This window comes from Leuresthes tenuis, unplaced genomic scaffold (genome assembly GCF_036924035.1).
Source record: "Leuresthes tenuis unplaced genomic scaffold, fLeuTen1.0.hap1 SCAF_74, whole genome shotgun sequence".
NCBI classification, from domain to species: Eukaryota; Metazoa; Chordata; class Actinopteri; order Atheriniformes; family Atherinopsidae; genus Leuresthes; species Leuresthes tenuis.
In genome coordinates, this window is record NW_027325428.1 from 132,455 (window position 1) to 154,497 (window position 22,043).

Consider the following 22,043-nt stretch of genomic DNA (forward strand, 5'->3'; position numbering starts at 1 on the left):
ATATATTTGAACTTTAGTCGGACATTCAAACCTTCTTGCAGCTGAACCACCTCCGCTCCCTGTTTTGATCATATATGGTCTGGCAATACTACCTTTTCTTACCCGTTTGTGAGTAATTATGGCTGGACATTCACACCTACTTGTAGCCGAACACAACCTCTCTCGCTTTTGATGATGTATGGACCGGCATTCTTACCTTTTCTAACACATTTTCCAGCAATTATGGTCGGAGATTCACACCTACTCACAGCCGAACAACTCCGCTCCCGCATTTGATGGTGTATAGTCGGGCATTCTCACCCTTTCTCATCAGCTTTTTGCAAATTATGATCTGACATTCACACCTACTTGCAGTCGAACAGCTCTGCTCCCGCTTTTGATTATGTATGGTTGGATATTCGAACCTTTTCTTAACTGCTTTTTACAAACTTTGGTTGGACGTTCACACCTTCTTGTAGCCGAACACATGCACTCCTGCTTTTGATGATGTATGGTTGGGCATTCGCACCTTTTTTTTACCCATTTTTCAGGTATTATGGGTGGACATTCACACCTTCTTGCAGCTGAACACCTCCTCTCCCACTTATGATCTTGTGTGGTTTGATTTTCGAAAATTTTCTTTCATGTTTTCTAGCAATTATTGATGGACATTTAGACCTTCTTGCAGCTGAACACCACCTCTCCCGATTTTGATTATGTATGGACCGGCATTTTTACCTTTTCTAACACATTTTTCAGCAATTATGGTTGTAGATTCACACCTACTAACAGCCGAACAACTCCGCTTCCGCATTTGATGGTGTATAGTCGGGCATTCTCACCCTTTCTCATCAGCTTTTTGCAAATTATGATCTGACATTCACACCTACTTGCAGTCGAACAGCTCTGCTCCCGCTTTTGATTATGTATGGTTGGATATTCGAACCTTTTCTTAACTGCTTTTTACAAACTTTGGTCGGACATTCACACCTTCTTGTAGCCGCACACATGCACTCCTGCTTTTGATGATGTATGGTTGGGCATTCGCACCTTTTTTTTACCCATTTTTCAGGTATTATGGGTGGACATTCACACCTTCTTGCAGCTGAACACCTCCTCTCCCACTTATGATCATGTGTGGTTTGATTTTCGAAAATTTTCTTTCATGTTTTCTAGCAATTATTGATGGAAATTTAGACCTTCTTGCAGCTGCACACCACCTCTCCCGATTTTGATTATGTATGGACCGGCATTTTTACCTTTTCTAACACATTTTTCAGCAATTATGGTTGGAGATTCACACCTACTCACAGCCGAACAACTCCGCTACCGCATTTGATGGTGTATAGTCGGGCATTCTCACCCTTTCTCATCAGCTTTTTGCAAATTATGATCTGACATTCACACCTACTTCAAGTCGAACAGCTCTGCTCCCGCTTTTGATTATGTTTAGTTAGATATTCGAACCTTTTCTTAACTGCTTTTTACAAACTTTGGTCGGACGTTCACAATATCTTGCAGCCGAACACCTCCGCTTCCGCTTTTGATGGTGTATATTCGGGCATACGAACCTTTTCTTACCCGCTTTTTACAAACCAAGGTCGGACTTTCACACCTTCTCTTAGCTGAACAACTCCGCTCCCTCTTTTGATTGTGTACAGTCGTGTAATTTAACCTTTTCTTACCCGCTTTTTACCATCTATGTTCGGACATTCACACCGTCTTACAGCGGAACACCTCCGCTCTCTCTTTTGATGATGTATTGTTAGGCATTCGCACCTTTTCTTACCCATTTTTCAGTAATTATGGGTAGACATTCACACCTTCTTGCAGCTGAACACCTCCTCTCCCGCTTATGATCATGTGCAGTTTGATATTCGAAAATTTTCTTTCATGTTTTCTAGCAATTATTGATGGACATTCAGACCGTCTTGCAGCTGAACACCTCCGCTCCCACTTTTGATGGTGTATAGTCGGGCTTTCGAGCCTTTTCTTCCCCGGTTTTTACAAATTATGGTTGGACATTCAGACCTTCTTGCAGCCGAAAACCTCCACTCCCTCTTTTGATCATACATTGTCGGGCATTCGCACCTTTTCTTACCCGCTTTTACAAACCATGGTCGGACTTTCACACCTTTTAGTAGCCGAACAACTCCGCTCCCGCTATTGATTGTGTACAGTCGGGTATTTTAACCTTTTCTTACCCGCTTTTTACCAACTATGGTTGGACATTCACACCTTCTTACAGCAGAACACCTCCGCTCCCTGTTTTGATTATGTATGGTTTGACTTTCGCACCTTCTCTCACCCGCCTTTTACTATGGTCGGCCATTCACAGCTTCCTCTCCACCATACTTGTATGGTGGGATATTCACACCCACCTGCATCCGAAGACCTCCGCCCCCACTTTTGTTGATATTTAGTCGGTAATTCGCACCTTACCCGCTTTTGGCAAACTATGGCCTTCTTGCAGCCCAACACCTCTGATCTCGCTTTTGATGATGTAAGGTTGGGCATTCAGACCTTGCTTCACCTGCTTTTCACCAAATATAGTCGGACATTCACACCCACTTGCATCCGAAGACCTCCGCCCCAAATTTTGTTGATATTTAGTCGGACATTCGCACCTTACCTGCTTTTGGCAAACTATGGCCTTCTTGCAGCCAAACACCTCTGATCTCGCTTTTGATGATGTAAGGTTGGGCATTCAGACCTTGCTTCACCTGCTTTTCACCAAATATAGTCGGACATTCACACCTTCTTGCAGCCGAACACTTCCGCTTTTAGTGTTCTATGAGGCATTCACATATTTTTTTTCACCGTATTTTATAGAATAATTCTCACCCACTCTCATCCGAAGACCTCTCCTCCCGCTTTTGTTAATATATAGTCGGGCATTCGAACCTTTTCTTACCCGCTTTTTACAAATTATGGTCGAACATTCACACCTACTTGCAGCTGAATACTTCCGCTCCACCTTTTAGGTATGTATGGTTGGCATTTGCACCTCTTTTTATACTGATTGCTGAAGATTAAGTTGTTCTTTCTCAAACTACAAATTTTTTTTAATTGTTGAAACTTGATTTGAAGTGGATAAATAAGGAGGACAAACAGTTTTAAGTCAGGCTGATAGAAGGAATTAATTTTATAGCAAAATCTGTACTTCGTCATATGTCGAGAGATGCTTATTGCTGAAGAAGTTCTTTCTCATTCTACAAAGTACAACGTTGTTTATCGTTGAAACTTGATTAGACATGAATAAATATGAAGGACAAAGCAGTCTTAACTTGGTTTGAGTTAAGGAATTCGTTTTATAGGAGAATCCGAATTCGTGCATAACTCATAAAATAGAGCTTATTTTCGGATTCCTGTAGAATGATTCTGGTTCTTTCTCATAATACAAAGTTTGTTGTTTATTGTTGAAACTTCATCAGAAGTGAAGAAATAAATGAATGCCTATCAACAAATTGACCTTCTGTTGACCTTCGGGGAGGTGAGTATCTTCACTAGACTCACCAGTCTGCTCTTCCTCCTCATTTAGCGTAGCTCCACCCTCTGCCTGTGAATTCTCACAGACTTCAACACTGAGTGGTGAGGCCTCTACAGGCCCCTCCCCTTTTTGCTCCTCACTTCCAATCCAAGCTTTTGGCGGGAAGTTTGAATTTATTGGGTCAACCTCTTCACTTTGTTCACCAACTGTCACCTTTGGTCCTTCTCTTTGTTGGCTTGACTGTGGCTTTACCGTCTTTAATTTGTTGGCAAAAGATTTAGGGCAATCTCTGAAGAGGTGATTTAATTCTCCACAGAGATTACATTTCCTGCCATTTGGACACTCTCCAAAAGTTTGCCCAATTTCTCTGCTCTTCCCACATAACACCTTGGTACAAGCCTCAACCAGGTGCCCATGCTCACCACACTTGCGGCAGAACTTGGGCTGACCCTGGTAGTGGATGTAACCTCGGTTTTCAAGGTGGCCAGAGTGTCGCCCACCCGCTGCACTGAGCACTCTTCAGCCCTTTTAAATGGTATAACTTTGCACTCCCGCACGCTCCAGCAAGCACCATTCAAGCAACAACTTTGCACTCCAGCTTCGAACATCGGCACAGTCGCAAATAGTAAGGCGACTCTACTCAGAGAAGTCACTCTGCACAGTAAGAAGATTTCTTTTGCACAGACAGAAAGGGCTTCACCCGCAAAGGTAAAGCCTGCCAAAAATAGAAACAACTCATTAGTGCTGCTCTCCACAGAAATCTTTAGTAAAAGGCGAAAGACTTGTACGTTATGAAGAGAAACCAGAGTACGATTATCCGTCACTGCGGGAGCAGGGCATCAGGCTTGTTGGCATAGCCACCTTCCCCATGGTGAGCTTTGCTTGGTTGAGACGCTTGCTCCCCCCCCTTGCTCCTCGGCTGACCAAGTAGGAACAATCGGGCCCTATTCGATGGCTGCCTTGTCTTTTACTCTGTGCAAAAGACAAGGCAGCAACAAAAACACCACGAGAATCCCGTATTGAGGCTTTGTTCTGACCGCTCATTCGGGGTCGCGTTTCTTTCAAGCAATTCTCCTGGTTAGCCCACACTCGGCTCGCTCCCATAGCCGTGTTAAAGTCTACTTCGCATTCACTCTCTTTTCTCAGCAGACTCTTGGGATTTTATCTATAAAATGAATTCCTTCACTCAAACTATGTGAAAACTGCTTTGTCCTTAATATTTACCATGTCTAGAAAGATTTAAACAAAAAAAACAACGTTGTACTTTGCAGTAAAAGAAAGAGCAAATCTAAAGTTTCAGGAATCCGAGAATAAGCTTACTTTCATGAGTTCTTCACGATTTCGGATTTTGCTATAAAATGAATTCCTTCACTCAAACTAAATTAAAACTGCTAAACCGCTAATCTGTTATATGTAAGGCAGATGTCAAATTCACCGAAATAGGATCAAAGGGTATTCGGCCAATCGAGCTGTAGCAGCTTCGGTAAAAGAGTATAAGTTGAAGAGTTTGTGAATAAAGGTGTGCGCACACATAGTGTGCTGTACGAAAATAGGCAGGGAGCAATGCCGGCTGGGGTATATGTTCTTGTATGTTGTCTGACTGTTTGATTTGAATGTGTTGTGTAAGTGTCCTGTTGAATGTTACATGTTTGGGCTTTGACACGCTTCACTGTGGTTGTTAACTGTGTGGTGTGTCCTGAAATGTTATATGTTTGGGCTGTGTGACATGCTTAATGCTTGTCAGTAGCTACCCACTTATTCATATATAGCAACTGACAACATAAGAAGTCCGGACATACTTTGATAGTAGTTGTAGAAGTATCCTTATTGATAATAGATCACTAATTCATAGTGATAGAACAGTAGATGAACAGGTGCTTGCACATGTCTCACGAAAATAAAATGGGTGTATGATTGCTGACGGCAGAGCAATACTGCCAAACTTATGAGTTCTTGTGGGAAACTTGATTCAGTGTCTTGACGTGTATACGCTGTTTCGCTGACTTGATTGTCACAAGAAACAAAGTGTGTTTGATAAGATCCGACCATTTTATTACGGGAGGATCAGTATGTATGGATTCTGATGTGACTGATAAACCCATTCGTATCTTAAGCATAATCTAATACGTGAGACAACGCCCTGGCAGACGATAAAAAAAAAAAAAGAGAGAGAGCGGTTTTGTGTCCCCACAGTCCATAATGTAGAAAAGAGAGAAAAAAGCCTTTCTGATTTGGTGTGTGTGCTCATAGTGCAGAGTGTAGAGAAAAGAAAGCCGTTTTGGTGTCACGGGTGTTGTGACTTACACACACACATTTCTAAATTGAGAAAGGAAATTATTTTAGAGGAAGCAGTAGAGTTTAGATCCCACATTTGTTGATAGGCATTCATTTATTTCTTCACTTCTGATGAAGTTTCAACAATAAACAACAAACTTTGTATTATGAGAAAGAACCAGACTCATTCTTCAGGAATCCGAAAATAAGCTCTATTTTATGAGTTATGCACGAATTCGGATTCTCCTATAAAACGAATTCATTAACTCAAACCAAGTTAAGACTGCTTTGTCCTTCATATTTATTCATGTCTAATCAAGTTTCAACGATTAAAAAAAAATTGTAGTTTGAGAAAGAACAACTTAATCTTCAGCAATCAGTATAAAAAGAAGTGCAAATGCCAACCATACATACCTAAAAGGTGGAGCGGAAGTATTCAGCTGCAAGTAGGTGTGAATGTTCGACCATAATTTGTAAAAAGCGGGTAAGAAAAGGTTCGAATGCCCGACTATATATTAACAAAAGCGGGAGGAGAGGTCTTCGGATGAGAGTGGGTGAGAATTTCCAACCATAATCTATAAAATACGGTGAAAGAAAATATGTGAATGCCTCATAGAACACTAAAAGCGGAAGTGTTCGGCTGCAAGAAGGTGTGAATGTCCGACTATATTTGGTGAAAAGCAGGTGAAGCAAGGTCTGAATGCCCAACCTTACATCATCAAAAGCGAGATCAGAGGTGTTTGGCTGCAAGAAGGCCATAGTTTGCCAAAAGCGGGTAAGGTGCGAATGTCCGACTAAATATCAACAAAATTTGGGGCGGAGGTCTTCGGATGCAAGTGGGTGTGAATGTCCGACTATATTTGGTGAAAAGCAGGTGAAGCAAGGTCTGAATGCCCAACCTTACATCATCAAAAGCGAGATCAGAGGTGTTTGGCTGCAAGAAGGCCAAAGTTTGCCAAAAGCGGGTAAGGTGCGAATGACCGACTAAATATCAACAAAAGTGGGGGCGGAGGTCTTCGGATGCAAGTGGGTGTGAATATCCCACCATACAAGTATGGTGGAGAGGAAGCTGTGAATGGCCGACCATAGTAAAAGGCGGGTGAGAGAAGGTGCGAATGTCAAACCATACATAATCAAAACAGGGAGCAGAGGTGTTCTGCTGTAAGAAGGTGTGAATGTCCAACCATAGTTGGTAAAAAGCGGGTAAGAAAAGGTTAAATTACCCGACTGTACACAATCAAAAGAGGGAGAGGAGTTGTTCAGCTAAGAGAAGGTGTGAAAGTCCGACCTTGGTTTGTAAAAAGCGGGTAAGAAAAGGTTCGTATGCCCGAATATACACCATCAAAAGCGGAAGCAGAGGTGTTCGGCTGCAAGATATTGTGAACGTCCGACCAAAGTTTGTAAAAAGCAGTTAAGAAAAGGTTCGAATATCTAACCAAACATAATCAAAAGCGGGAGCAGAGCTGTTCAACTGGAAGTAGGTGTGAATGTCAGATCATAATTTGCAAAAAGCTGATGAGAAAGGGTGAGAATGCCCGACTATACACCATCAAATGCGGTAGCGGAGTTGTTCGGCTGTGAGTAGGTGTGAATCTCCAACCATAATTGCTGAAAAATGTGTTAGAAAAGGTAAAAATGCCGGTCCATACATCATCAAAATCGGGAGAGGTGGTGTTCAGCTGCAAGAAGGTCTAAATGTCCATCAATAATTGCTAGAAAACATGAAAGAAAATTTTCGAAAATCAAACCACACATGATCATAAGTGGGAGAGGAGGTGTTCAGCTGCAAGAAGGTGTGAATGTCCACCCATAATACCTGAAAAATGGGTAAAAAAAAGGTGCGAATGCACAACCATACATCATCAAAAGCAGGAGTGCATGTGTTCGGCTACAAGAAGGTGTGAACGTCCAACCAAAGTTTGTAAAAAGCAGTTAAGAAAAGGTTCGAATATCCAACCATACATAATCAAAAGCGGGAGCAGAGCTGTTCGACTGCAAGTAGGTGTGAATGTCAGATCATAATTTGCCAAAAGCTTATGAGAAAGGGTGAGAATGCCCGACTATACACCATCAAATGCGGTAGCGGAGTTGTTCGGCTGTGAGTAGGTGTGAATCTCCGACCATAATTGCTGGAAAATGTGTTAGAAAAGGTAAGAATGCCGGTCCATACATCATCAAAAGCGAGAGAGGTTGTGTTCGGCTGCAAGTAGGTGTGAATGTCCAGCCATAATTACTCACAAACGGGTAAGAAAAGGTAGTATTGCCAGACCATATATGATCAAAACAGGGAGCGGAGGTGGTTCAGCTGCAAGAAGGTTTGAATGTCCGACTAAAGTTCAAATATATTAACAAAAGCGGGAGGAGAGGTCTTCGGATGAGAGTGGTTGAAAATTTCCAACCATAATGTATAAAATGCGGTGAAAAAAAGGTGTGATAGAACACTAAAAGGTGGAGCGGAAGTGTTCGGCTGCAAGAAGGTGTGACTGTCCGACTATATTTGGTGAAAAGCAGGTGAAGCAAGGTCTGAATGCCAAACCTTACATCATCAAAAGCGAGATCAGAGGTGTTTGGCTGCAAGAAGGCCATAGTTTGCCAAAAGCGGGTAAGGTGCGAATGTCCGACTAAATATCAACAAAATTTGGGGCGGAGGTCTTCGGATGCAAGTGGGTGTGAATGTCCGACTATATTTGGTGAAAAGCAGGTGAAGCAAGGTCTGAATGCCCAACCTTACATCATCAAAAGCGAGATCAGAGGTGTTTGGCTGCAAGAAGGCCATAGTTTGCCAAAAGCGGGTAAGGTGCGAATGACCGACTAAATATAAACAAAAGTGGGGGCGGAGGTCTTCGGATGCAGGTGGGTGTGAATATCCCACCATACAAGTATGGTGGAGAGGAAGCTGTGAATGGCCAACCATAGTAAAAGGCGGGTGAGAGAAGGTGCGAATGCCTAACCATACATCATCAAAAGAGGGAGCGGAGGTGTTCCGCTGTAAGACGGTGTGAATGTCCGACCATAGATGGTAAAAAGCGGGTAAGAAAAGGTTAAATTACCCGACTGTACACAATCAAAAGAGGGAGCGGAGTTGTTCAGCTAAGAGAAGGTGTGAAAGTCCAACCTTGGTTTGTAAAAAGCGGGTAAGAAAAGGTTCGTATGCCCGAATATACACCATCAAAAGCGGAAGCGGAGGTGTTCGGCTACAAGATATTGTGAACGTCCGATCAAAGTTTGTAAAAAGCAGTTAAGAAAAGGTTCGAATATCTAACCAAACATAATCAAAAGCGGGAGCAGAGCTGTTCGACTGGAAGTAGGTGTGAATGTCAGATCATAATTTGTAAAAAGCTGATGAGAAAGGGTGAGAATGCCCGACTATACACCATCAAATGCGGTAGCGGAGTTGTTCGGCTGCAAGTAGGTGTGAATCTCCAACCATAATTGCTGAAAAATGTGTTAGAAAAGGTAAAAATGCCGGTCCATACATCATCAAAATCTGGAGAGGTGGTGTTCAGCTGCAAGAAGGTCTAAATGTCCATCAATAATTGCTAGAAAACATGAAAGAAAATTTTCGAAAATCAAACCACACATGATCATAAGTGGGAGAGGAGGTGTTCAGCTGCAAGAAGGTGTGAATGTCCACCCATAATACCTGAAAAATGGGTAAAAAAAAGGTGCGAATGCCCAACCATACATCATCAAAAGCAGGAGTGCATGTGTTCGGCTACAAGAAGGTGTGAACGTCCAACCAAAGTTTGTAAAAAGCAGTTAAGAAAAGGTTCGAATATCCAACCATACATAATCAAAAGCGGGAGCAGAGCTGTTCGACTGCAAGTAGGTGTGAATGTCAGATCATAATTTGCAAAAAGCTGATGAGAAAGGGTGAGAATGCCCGACTATACACCATCAAATGCGGGAGCGGAGTTGTTCGGCTGTGAGTAGGTGTGAATCTCCGACCATAATTGCTGAAAAATGTGTTAGAAAAGGTAAGAATGCCGGTCCATACATCATCAAAAGCGAGAGAGGTTGTGTTCGGCTGCAAGTAGGTGTGAATGTCCAGCCATAATTACTCACAAACGGGTAAGAAAAGGTAGTATTGCCAGACCATATATGATCAAAACAGGGAGCGGAGGTGGTTCAGCTGCAAGAAGGTTTGAATGTCTGACTAAAGTTCAAATATATTAACAAAAGCGGGAGGAGAGGTCTTCGGATGAGAGTGGTTGAAAATTTCCAACCATAATGTATAAAATGCGGTGAAAAAAAGGTGTGATAGAACACTAAAAGGTGGAGCGGAAGTGTTCGGCTGCAAGAAGGTGTGAATGTCCGACTATATTTGGTGAAAAGCAGGTGAAGCAAGGTCTGAATGCCCAACCTTACATCATCAAAAGCGAGATCAGAGGTGTTTGGCTGCAAGAAGGCCATAGTTTGCCAAAAGCGGGTAAGGTGCGAATGTCCGACTAAATATCAACAAAATTTGGGGCGGAGGTCTTCGGATGCAAGTGGGTGTGAATGTCCGACTATATTTGGTGAAAAGCAGGTGAAGCAAGGTCTGAATGCCCAACCTTACATCATCAAAAGCGAGATCAGAGGTGTTTGGCTGCAAGAAGGCCATAGTTTGCCAAAAGCGGGTAAGGTGCGAATGACCGACTAAATATCAACAAAAGTGGGGGCGGAGGTCTTCGGATGCAAGTGGGTGTGAATATCCCACCATACAAGTATGGTGGAGAGGAAGCTGTGAATGGCCGACCATAGTAAAAGGCGGGTGAGAGAAGGTGCGAATGTCAAACCATACATAATCAAAACAGGGAGCGGAGGTGTTCTGCTGTAAGAAGGTGTGAATGTCCAACCATAGTTGGTAAAAAGCGGGTAAGAAAAGGTTAAAATACCCGACTGTACACAATCAATAGCGGGAGCGGAGTTGTTCGGCTACTAAAAGGTGTGAAAGTCCGACCATGGTTTGTAAAAACCGGGTAAGAAAAGGTGCGAATGCCCGACAATGTATGATCAAAAGAGGGAGTGGAAGTTTTCGGCTGCAAGAAGGTCTGAATGTCCAACCATAATTTGTAAAAACCGGGGAAGAAAAGGCTCGAAAGCCCGACTATACACCATCAAAAGTGGGAGCGGAGGTGTTCAGCTGCAAGACGGTCTGAATGTCCATCAATAATTGCTAGAAAACATGAAAGAAAATTTTCAAATATCAAACTGCACATGATCATAAGCGGGAGAGGAGGTGTTCAGCTGCAAGAAGGTGTGAATGTCTACCCATAATTACTGAAAAATGGATAAGAAAAGGTGCGAATGCCTAACCATACATCATCAAAAGAGGGAGCGGAGGTGTTCCGCTGTAAGACGGTGTGAATGTCCGACCATAGATGGTAAAAAGCGGGTAAGAAAAGGTTAAATTACCCGACTGTACACAATCAAAAGAGGGAGCGGAGTTGTTCAGCTAAGAGAAGGTGTGAAAGTCCGACCTTGGTTTGTAAAAAGCGGGTAAGAAAAGGTTCGTATGCCCGAATATACACCATCAAAAGCGGAAGCGGAGGTGTTCGGCTGCAAGATATTGTGAACGTCCAACCAAAGTTTGTAAAAAGCAGTTAAGAAAAGGTTCGAATATCTAAACAAACATAATCAAAAGCGGGAGCAGAGCTGTTCGACTGAAAGTAGGTGTGAATGTCAGATCATAATTAGCAAAAAGCTGATGAGAAAGGGTGAGAATGCCCGACTATACACCATCAAATGCGGTAGCGGAGTTGTTCGGCTGTGAGTAGGTGTGAATCTCCAACCATAATTGCTGAAAAATGTGTTAGAAAAGGTAAAAATGCCGGTCCATACATAATCAAAATCGGGAGAGGTGGTGTTCAGCTGAAAGAAGGTCTAAATGTCCATCAATAATTGCTGGAAAACATGAAAGAAAATTTTCGAAAATCAAACCACACATGGTCATAAGTGGGAGAGGAGGTGTTCAGCTGCAAGAAGGTGTGAATGTCCACCCATAATACCTGAAAAATGGGTAAAAAAAAGGTACGAATGCCCAACCATACATCATCAAAAGCAGGAGTGCATGTGTTCGGCTACAAGAAGGTGTGAACGTACAACCAAAGTTTGTAAAAAGCAGTTAAGAAAAGGTTCGAATATCCAACCATACATAATCAAAAGCGGGAGCAGAGCTGTTCGACTGCAAGTAGGTGTGAATGTCAGATCATAATTTGCAAAAAGCTGATGAGAAAGGGTGAGAATGCCCGACTATACATCATCAAATGCGGGAGCGGAGTTGTTCGGCTGTGAGTAGGTGTGAATCTCCGACCATAATTGCTGAAAAATGTGTTAGAAAAGGTAAAAATGCCGGTCCATACATCATCAAAAGCGAGAGAGGTTGTGTTCGGCTGCAAGTAGGTGTGAATGTCCAGCCATAATTACTCACAAACGGGTAAGAAAAGGTAGTATTGCCAGACCATATATGATCAAAACAGGGAGCGGAGGTGGTTCAGCTGCAAGAAGGTTTGAATGTCCGACTAAAGTTCAAATATATTAAAGAAAGCGGGAGGAGAGGTCTTCGGATGAGAGTGGTTGAAAATTTCTGACCATAATGTATAAAATGCGGTGAAAAAAAGGTGTGATAGAACACTAAAAGGTGGAGCGGAAGTGTTCGGCTGCAAGAAGGTGTGAATGTCCGACTATATTTGGTGAAAAGCAGGTGAAGCAAGGTCTGAATGCCCAACCTTACATCATCAAAAGCGAGATCAAGGTGTTTGGCTGCAAGAAGGCCATAGTTTGCCAAAAGCGGGTAAGGTGCGAATGTCCGACTAAATATCAACAAAATTTGGGGCGGAGGTCTTCGGATGCAAGTGGGTGTGAATATCCAACCATACAAGTATGGTGGAGAGGAAGCTGTGAATAGCCGACCATAGTTTAGAAAAAGCAGGTAAGAAAAGGTTTGAATACCCGAACATACACCATCAAAAGAGGGAGCGGAGGTGTTCCGCTGTACGAAGGTGTGAATGTCCGACCATACTTGGTAAAAAGCGGGTAAGAAAAGGTTAAAATACCCGACTGTACACAATCAATAGCGGGAGCGGATGTGTTCGGCTACAAGAAGGTGTGAAAGTCCGACCTTGGTTTGTAAAAAGCGGGTAAGAAAAGGTGCGAATGTCCGACAATGTATGATCAAAAGAGAGAGCGGAGGTTTTCGGATACAAGAAGGTTTGAATGTCCCACCATAGTTTGTAAAAAGCGGGTAAGAAAAGGTTCGAATGCCCGACTATACACCATCAAAAGCGGGAGCAGAGGTGTTCCGCTGTAAGACGGTGTGAATGTCCAACCATAGTTGGTAAAAAGCGGGTAAGAAAAGGTTAAAATACCCGACTGTACACAATAAATAGCGGGAGCGGAGTTGTTCGGCTACTAAAAGGTGTGAAAGTCCGTCCCTGGTTTGTAAAAAGCGGGTAAGAAAAGGTTCGAATGCCTGAACATACACCATCAAAAGTGGGAGCGAAGGTGTTCCGCTGTAAGACGGTGTGAATGTCCGATCATAGTTGGTAAAAAGCTGGTAAGAAAAGGTTAAATTACCCGACTGTACACAATCAAAAGAGGGAGCGGAGTTGTTCAGCTAAGAGAAGGTGTGAAAGTCCGACCATGGTTTGTAAAAAGCGGGTAAGAAAAGGTTCGTATGCCCGAATATACACTATCAAAACCGGAAGCGTAGGTGTTCGGCTGCAAGAAGGTGTGAACGTCCGACCAAAGTTTGTAAAAAAGCAGTTAAGAAAAGGTTCGAATATCTAACCAAAGATAATCAAAAGCGGGAGCAGAGCTGTTCGACTGCAAGTAGGTGTGAATGTCAGAGAATAATTTGCAAAAAGCTGATGAGAAAGGGTGAGAAATCCCGACTATACACCATCAAATGCCGTAGCGGAGTTGTTCGGCTGTGAGTAAGTGTGATTCTCCAACCATAATTGCTGAAAAATGTGTTAGAAAAGGTAAGAATGCCGGTCCATACATCATCAAAAGCGGGAGAGGTGGTGTTCGGCTGCAAGTAGGTTTGAATATCCATTAATAATTGCTTTAAAACATAAAAGAAAATTTTCGAATATCAAACCTTACATGATGATTAGCGGGAGAGGAGGTGTTCAGCTGCAAGAAGATGTGAATATCCACCCATAATTACTGAAAAATGGATAGGAAAAGATGCGAATGTCCAACTATAAATCATCAAAAGCAGGAGTGGAGTTGTTCAGCTACAAGAAGGTATGAAAGTCCAACCATGGTTTGTAAAAAGCGGGTAAGAGAAGGTTCGAATACCCGAATATATACCATCAAAAGCGGAAGCGGGGGTGTTCGGCTGCAAGAAGGTGTGAACGTCCGACCAAAGTTTGTAAAAAGCAGTTAAGAAAAGGTTTGAATATCCAACCGAACATAATCAAAACCGGGAGCAGAGCTGTTCGACTGCAAGTAGGTGTGAATATCAGATCATAATTGCTGAAAAATGTGATAGAAAAGACTAGAATGCCGGACCATATATCATCAAAAGCGGGAGAGGTTGTGTTCGGCTGCAAGAAGGTGTGAATGTCCAGCCATAATTACTCACAAACGGGTAAGAAAAGGTACTATTACCAGACCATATATGATCAAAACAGGGAGCGGAGGCGGTTCAGCTGCAAGAAGGTTTGAATGTCCGACTAAAGTTTGTAAAAAGCGGGTAAGACAAGGTGTCAATGCCCGACAATGTATGATCAAAAGAGGAGCGGAGGTTTTCGGCTGCAAGAAGGTCTGAATGTCCACCCATAATTACTGAAAAATGGGTAAGAAAAGGTGCGAAAGCCCAACCGCACATGATCATAAGTGGATGAGAAGTTGTTCGACTGCAAGTAGGTGTGAATGTAAGATCATAATTTGTAAAAAGCGGGTAAGAAAAGGTAAGAATGCCCAACCATAAATTATCAAAAGCGGCAGCAGAGTTTCGGCTGGTATTTATCAATGTCTAGATAGATTTCAACAAAAAACATCGTTGTACTTTGCAGTAAAAGAAAGTGCAAATCAAAAGTTTTAGGAATCCGAGAATAAGCTTATTTTCATGAGTTCTGCACGATTTCGGATTTTATGTATAAAATGAATTTCTTCACGCAAACTAAGTTAACACTGCTTTGTCCTTCATATGTACCCATTTCTACATATATTTCAAGCATAAACTTCCTCATATTACCCTGAATGAGAATGAGCCACACTTGTGATTAAGCCATACCTCCCTTTTGAGGAGTTCTGCATGATTTGGGATTTTATCTATAAAATTAATTCCTTCACTCAAACTATGTTAAAACGGCTTTTACCTTCATATATATCAATGTCTCGATAGATTTAAACAAAAAAACAACGTTGTACTTTGCAATAAAAGAAAGAGCAAATCAAAAGTTTTAGGAATCCGAGAATAAGCTTATTTTCATGAGTTCTGCACGATTTCGGATTTTATGTATAAAATGAATTCATTCACTCAAACCAAGTTAAAACTGCTTTTTCCTTCATATTTATCAATGTCTAGATCGACTTCAACAAAGAACAACATTGTATTTTGCAGTAGAAGAAAGAGCAAAACTGAAGGATCAGGAATCCGAGAATAAGCTTATTTCCTTATGGGCAAGTGGGAACTGCTTTGTCCTTCATATTTATCAATGTGTAGATGGATTTCAACTTCTTCTACTGCAAAGTCCAATGTTTTTCTTTGTTGAAGTCGATCTAGACATTGATGAATATGGAAGGACAAAGCAGTTTTAACTTGGTTTGAGCAAAGCAATTCATTTTATAGCAAAATCCGAAATCGTGCAGAACTCATGAAAGTAAGCTTATTCTTGGATTCCTGAAACTTTAGATTTGCTCTTTCTTTTACTGCAAAGTACAACGTTGTTTTTTTGTTTAAATATTTCTAGACGTCACGCGGCAGCGGAGCCTCCACTAATGGGTGATAGCATAAACACACTCACACATTTTTCCTGCTCTGTGTAGTGAAGAAACGCTTGCCGACTGTGATTCACGTAGTAAAGTTTTGCATGCTATTTCCGTCCTAGAGCAAAGATATTTCTCTCAGAATATAGGAAATTATGTTCATCAGTAGTGACGTCAGGGGAGTTTGATTGTCCTCCAAAGTTAAGTGGAAACCACGTTTACTCTATGTCTGCATCAGGCCAGGTTGTGAAGGAGAAAATGACAATGCCCATTGCGTGTTGTCACTCCCGATGAGCTCTCCTTTAAACACTCATTTTTGTTATCAGAGTTGTGTCCCATTAACCTGATGGGCTGTGATCTCATGTGTAAATTAGGCATTATTTTAACTTCTACACCAGAGGGTGTTAAGGTTATGTTACAGTCTGACAAAGTTTTCACAGCAGTGCAGTTTGATTCATCGGCACTTACATATGCTTATGAGTGGAAACTTCCCAGCTCTCCTTTTTCACAACAACTAGTGGAAGAAGCAAAAGCGTTAGTTTCACCCCTTTCTGATTTCATGCAACCTACTGATTTGCACTGCACATCACACATTTCTTTGGGGCCTGACAATGACTATGAGAAGAAGTGAAAAAATATGTGCGCCTACTTTATTGGCTGTGTCGCTCACTCCAGAGCACTTCGATTTTTTTAATGTTTGTGGTACTCGCCCTCACATTTCCTTGGCCAAACGTACACACTGGCAGTGACAAGGTGTGGGAGAGTTTGTTGCTACATGTCAGAGAGAAATGGAGTGGACCGTTTCACCTGCTGATCCAAATTTGATGTTTTCTGAACGATTGTCAGCGTACAAAAAAACATTTTTGAGTACAATGCATTGTCAAAGAACTGTGGACTTAATTCCTACCACAGAATCACATTTTGAAGCATGTTTTTTATCTGAAACAGATTTGTCTTCGATACCCATGTTGGCTGAAGTGCCCAATGATCTTTGGGCTAAGAGCAAATATGATGTGGGGTTGATAAAAGGCTGTGAACCAGTAATTGTCACCCCTAAATCAGACTTTTGTCCATGTAAAAAACAATACCCTTTTAAGCCTGAAGCAATTAAAGGGATTAAACCTGTTTTTCAATCTTTTCAGAAAACAGGCGTTATTGTTCCTTTTGAAAATTCACCTGTGCTTACTCCATTGTTTCCTGTTAAAAAGATTAAAGATGCTGGCCAGCCAGATGAATGGCGTTTTGTACAGGACCTCCAAGCGGTGAATGCTGCAGTTCAGCCACATGCTCCTACTGTGCCCAACCCACACACTATTTTGTCTCAAATTACATCAGATGCACAGTTTTTCTCAGTGGTTGACTTGTCGCCAGTGCACCCTGATAGCCCATTTTGGTTTGCTTTTTAGTTTGAAGGGAGATCTTGGACTTTTACCCGGTTATGCCAGGGGTACTGTGAAAGTCCCACTATTTACAATGCTGCCCTCAAAGCTAGTCTGGATTAACTTCAATCAACCACAGGCTCTGCTCTTTTGCAGTATGTGGATGACATCCTTTTATGTAGTCCATCTAAACAACAGTGTGAAAAAGACAGTGAATCTGTTGAAACATCTTCCTTCTTATGGCCATAAAGCCAGCCTTTCTAATTTACAGTTTGTACAGGACGAAGTCACCTTTTTGGGTCATGTGATTTCTAAGGATGGGCGCTCACTTTCTCCTAAACGTGTTGCTGCAGTTCAGATCATTCCTAAACCGGTTACTAAAAAACAGCTTTTGTCATTCTTAGGTATAACATCTTACTGCAGGAACTTTATTCCTAACTACTCTTTTCTCGAAGCTCTCTTAGGTGCTCTTATCCATGGTAAAGGCCTCCAGTCAGCTGATCGTGTTCCATGGACTCCTGAGGCTGAATCAGCCTTTAGTCAGCTTAAGCTGGCTCTTCAAACAGCACCAACACTTGGCATTCCAGATCCTCATAAACCTTTCATACAGGCAGTTGATGAGAAGCATGGTTGTATGACATCTGTTCTTATGCAGGAACATGGGGCAGGCAAAGGCCAGTGGCTCATTTCTCAGCAAAACTGGACTCTGTGGCTGCAGGCCTGCCTGGTTGTCTTCGTGCTGTTGCAGCTGCAGAGAAAGCTGTCCTGGCCTCCCAAGATATTGTGGGCTACGCTAATTTGACTGTTTTGGTTCCTCATGCTGTTGCCATTATTCTTCTCGAGCAGAAAACTTCACATCTTTCAACTGCTCGTTGGCTCAGATACACCTCTGTGATATGCCAAATGTCACTGTTAAACGTTGTACTGTTCTGAATCCTGCTACTTTGCTTCCAACTCCTGAGGATGGGGAGCCTCATGACTGTGAAGCTGTTTTGGAACAAGTTTGTACACCCCGACCTGATCTTTTAGAGACTCCTCTTCCAAACTCTGACATGATTCTTTTTGTAGATGGATCAGCTTTGCGTGATCCAGCCACAGGTACTAACTGTGTTTGGTTTGCAGTATGTTCTTCACATGACACTTTGTTGTCTGGTTCTCTTCCTAAACATTTCTCTGCTCAAACTACTGAGCTTATTGCACTTACTGAAGCTTGTAAGTTGGCAGCTGGTAAGTCACTATTTACACAGATTCCAGATATGCTTTTGGTGTTGTTCATGACTTTGGTGCGCTGTGGAAACACAGGCATTTCCTTAAATCAGATGGTAAAACTATTCTGAACTCCAAGCAGGTTTCTGATCTTCTTGATGCGATCCTTTTGCCTACAGCAATCTCGGTCTGTAAGTGTGCGGCTCACACTAACTCAGACGATCCTGTTGCTTGTGGCAATGCCAGAGCTGATGCTGCAGCTAAGCAAGCAGCTAAATCTTTTCCTGTTTTCGCTTCCCTCTCTTTGCAGGCAGAAGACTCCCTCACAGATCTCCATGCTTTGCAAACTTTTGCCTCTGCAGATGAAATTTGGTCACACTTAGCATACTGACTGTCAGTGTAAACGTTAACAACCTTTTTGTTATTTAATTTACAAGCTTCAGTTAAAGCTACCAATTCGACCGCTTGAACAGAGTAATTTTTTGGTAGTGGTTAATTTAAGAAAACTTCAGTTTTTGTTACTACTGTAAATCCTGTAGCATTTGTGCCATCAGGGTTTTTTGCTTGACCTGTTGAATAAATATAGTTATTTCTGCATTTTCATAACGTATATCAGTTAAGTCTGGCCTGGGTAAAACACTGATGGTTATTTCTGACATGCAATCATGAGGCTTTCCATCTGTGGGGTAGGTAGCAGTGTGGATGGATTAAGTGTAGCACATCTCTCGACAACAAGGTGTGGCTGTGAAAGAAGAACTGTTATGTAGGAGAGATGTCTGGTAAAGATATTTTGTTAAGTAACCATATCACAGCCACTGCATGAGGTACCTTAAGTGTTAATGGGTGAAATAACACCATTATTGTTGATGCCTGCACTGCCAATGGCTTCTGGCCATTGATTCAAAAGTACGATCTCGTCCCTTTTTCCCCCTTTCAGTGGACACTGGCCCCTAATTACCGCAATTCAGCAGGGGGTCTTTCATTAGGAGTACTGGACTCCCCCGTGCACGGTTTCAGCTCCGACCCTGGACAGCGAAAAAAACGTTGAGATCTGGTTTGAGGACCCAATTGTTGAGAAAAGTCTCTCAATGAGACTCAGAGTTGCTGGAGTCAGTTAATGCAAAGGTTTAATCTTGCAGCAAGTTCAAGAATGTGTGTGTGTATGGGTGTATGTGTGCGAACGTGTGTGAGTTTGTGAGAGTTTAAAGAACCTGTTATCCACAGGCAGGTCTTAACTAGTATGGCACGGGTCCAGCCTGTCTCATCTTTTTTGGAAGGTCCAGCGCTCGGCCGTAACCCTTCTGTCTGTTTGGACTCTCACATAGTTAATCATAGAAAAACGAGAACAAAACTTTTTAGCCCCTTAAATTCATAAAACAGACATGGTGCAGTTATTTCCATTCTAGAAAATAAGAGTAATCACCACCATTTCTATAAATTCTGGATATTCTAACAATCTGAATCTTTTTTAAATGTTCGATGAAGCCCTTTGCTGTTCTGTTTAGAGACTCAGCTGATCATAAACCAAGTTTTGCTCTTGAACCAAGCTTCTAAACTCTTCACCTTTTTCATTTCTCAGTTAGTATTCACTTTAAAACTGATTAAAAGAAAAATTAAATGAATGCCTATCAACAAATGTGGGATCTAAACTCTAGTGCTTCCTCTAAAATAATTTCCTTTCTCAATTCAGAAATGTGTGTGTTTAAGTCACAACTCCCGTGACACCAAAACGGCTTTCTTTTCTCTCTTTTCTCTACACTCTGCACTGTGAGCACACACACCAAATCAGAAAGGCTTTTTTCTCTCTTTTCTACATTATGGACTGTGGGGACACAAAACCGCTCTCTCTTTTTTTTTTTTTGATTGTGTGCCAGGGCGTTGTCTCACGTATTAGATTATGCTTAAGATACGAATGGGTTTATCAGTCACATCAGAATCCATACATACTGATCCTCCCGTAATAAAATGGTCGGATCTTATCAAACACACTTTGTTTCTTGTGACAAGTCAGCGAAACAGCGTATACACGTCAAGACACTGAATCAAGTTTGCCACAAGAACTCATAAGTTTGGCAGTATTGCTCTGCCGTCAGCAATCATACACCCATTTTATTTTCATGAGACATGTGCAGGCACCTGTTCATCTACTGTTCTATCACTATGAATTAGTTTATCTATTATCAATAAGGATACTTCTACAACTACTATCAAAGATGTCCGGACTTCTTATGTTGTCAGTTGCTATATATGAATAAGTGGGTTGCTACTGAAAAGCATTAGGCATGTCACACAGCCCAAACATATAACATTTCAGGACACACCACACAGTTAACAACCACAGTGAAGCGTGTCAAAGCCCAAACATGTAACATTCAACAGGACACTTACACAACATATTCAAATCAAACAGTCAGACAACATACAAGAACATATACCCCAGCCGGCATTGCTCCCTGCCTATTTTCCTACAACTCACTATGTGTGCGCACACCTTTATTCACAAACTCTTCAACTTATACTCTTTTACCGAAGCTGCTACAGCTCGATTGGCCAAATACCCTTAGATCCTATTTCGGTGAATTTGACATCTGCCTTGCATTTAACAGATTAGCGGTTTAGCAGTTTTAATTTAGTTTGAGTGAAGGAATTCATTTTATAGCAAAATCCAAAATCGTAAAGAAGAAAGAAGAAAGTAAGCTTATTCTCGGATTCCTGAAACTTTAGATTTGCTCTTTCTTTTACTGCAAAGTACAACGTTGAGCAGCACTAATGAGTTGTTTCTATTTTTGGCAGGCTTTACCTTTGTGGATGAAGCCCTTTCTGTCTGTGCAAAAGAAATCTTGTTACTGTGCAGAGTGACTTCTCTGAGTAGAGTCGTCTTACTTGTTGCGACTGTGCCGATGTTCAAAGCTGGAGTGCAAAGTTGTTGCTTGAATGGTGCTCGCTGGAGCATGCGGTAGTGTAAAGTTATACCATTTAAAAGGGTTGAAGAGTGCTCAGTGCAGCGGGTGGGTGGAGGTGCAAAGTGACACTATGGCCATAAAAAGAACACCGCTACAAGTGCGCATTGTGCCAGGAAGGGCCCTCGGACGTGAACCAGTGGACAGATATCGCTTCTCGGCCTTTTGGCTAAGATCAAGTGTAGTATCTGTTTTTATCAGTTTAATATGTGATATGTCTATGCAAGGACTACATATTAAATGGATTTTTATAAATAGGATTTGAAAAAGGAACTTGCTCCGTTCACTCCAAGAATCGACCCGGTACTGCAGTGCCGCTGGGAACGGTGCGCTCTCCTCTGCTCTTGTGAAAAAGCAAACAGCGGAGCAGGATGGAAGTTTCTTTTAGTCTGCTGAGAAAAGAGAGTGAATGCGAAGTAGACTTTAACACGGCTCTGGGAGCGAGCCGAGTGCGGGCTAACCAGGAGAATTGCTTGAAAGAAACGCGAACCGAATGAGCGGTCAGAACAAAGCCTCAATACGGTGTTCCTGTGGTGTTTTTATAAAAAAAAAGGTGTGAATGCCCCATAGAAAACTAAAAGGTGGAGCGGAAGTGTTCGGCTGCAAGAAGGTGTGAATGTCCGACTATATTTGGTGAAAAGCAGGTGAAGCAAGGTCTGAATGCCCAACCTTACATCATCAAAAGCGAGATCAGAGGTTTTTGGCTGCAAGAAGGCGATAGTTTGCCAAAAGCGGGTAAGGTGCGAATGACCGACTAAATATCAACAAAAGTGAGGGCGGAGGTCTTCGGATGCAAGTGGGTGTGAATATCCCACCATACAAGTATGGTGGAGA

The 22,043-nt window shown here is 42.1% G+C and overlaps 2 non-coding genes across 2 annotated transcripts; one reads left to right on the forward strand and one right to left on the reverse strand.

Annotated features, from left to right (window-relative positions):
• Positions 1 to 4,166: 4,166 nt before the first annotated feature.
• LOC140286153 (U5 spliceosomal RNA) lies at positions 4,167 to 4,280 on the reverse strand. Its single transcript, XR_011911035.1, has one exon. It is a non-coding gene; the product is annotated as a U5 spliceosomal RNA (small nuclear RNA).
• Positions 4,281 to 21,358: 17,078 nt separating this feature from the next.
• On the forward strand, positions 21,359 to 21,546 carry LOC140286144 (U2 spliceosomal RNA). Its single transcript, XR_011911031.1, has one exon. It is a non-coding gene; the product is annotated as a U2 spliceosomal RNA (small nuclear RNA).
• The last annotated feature ends 497 nt before the right edge of the window (positions 21,547 to 22,043 follow it).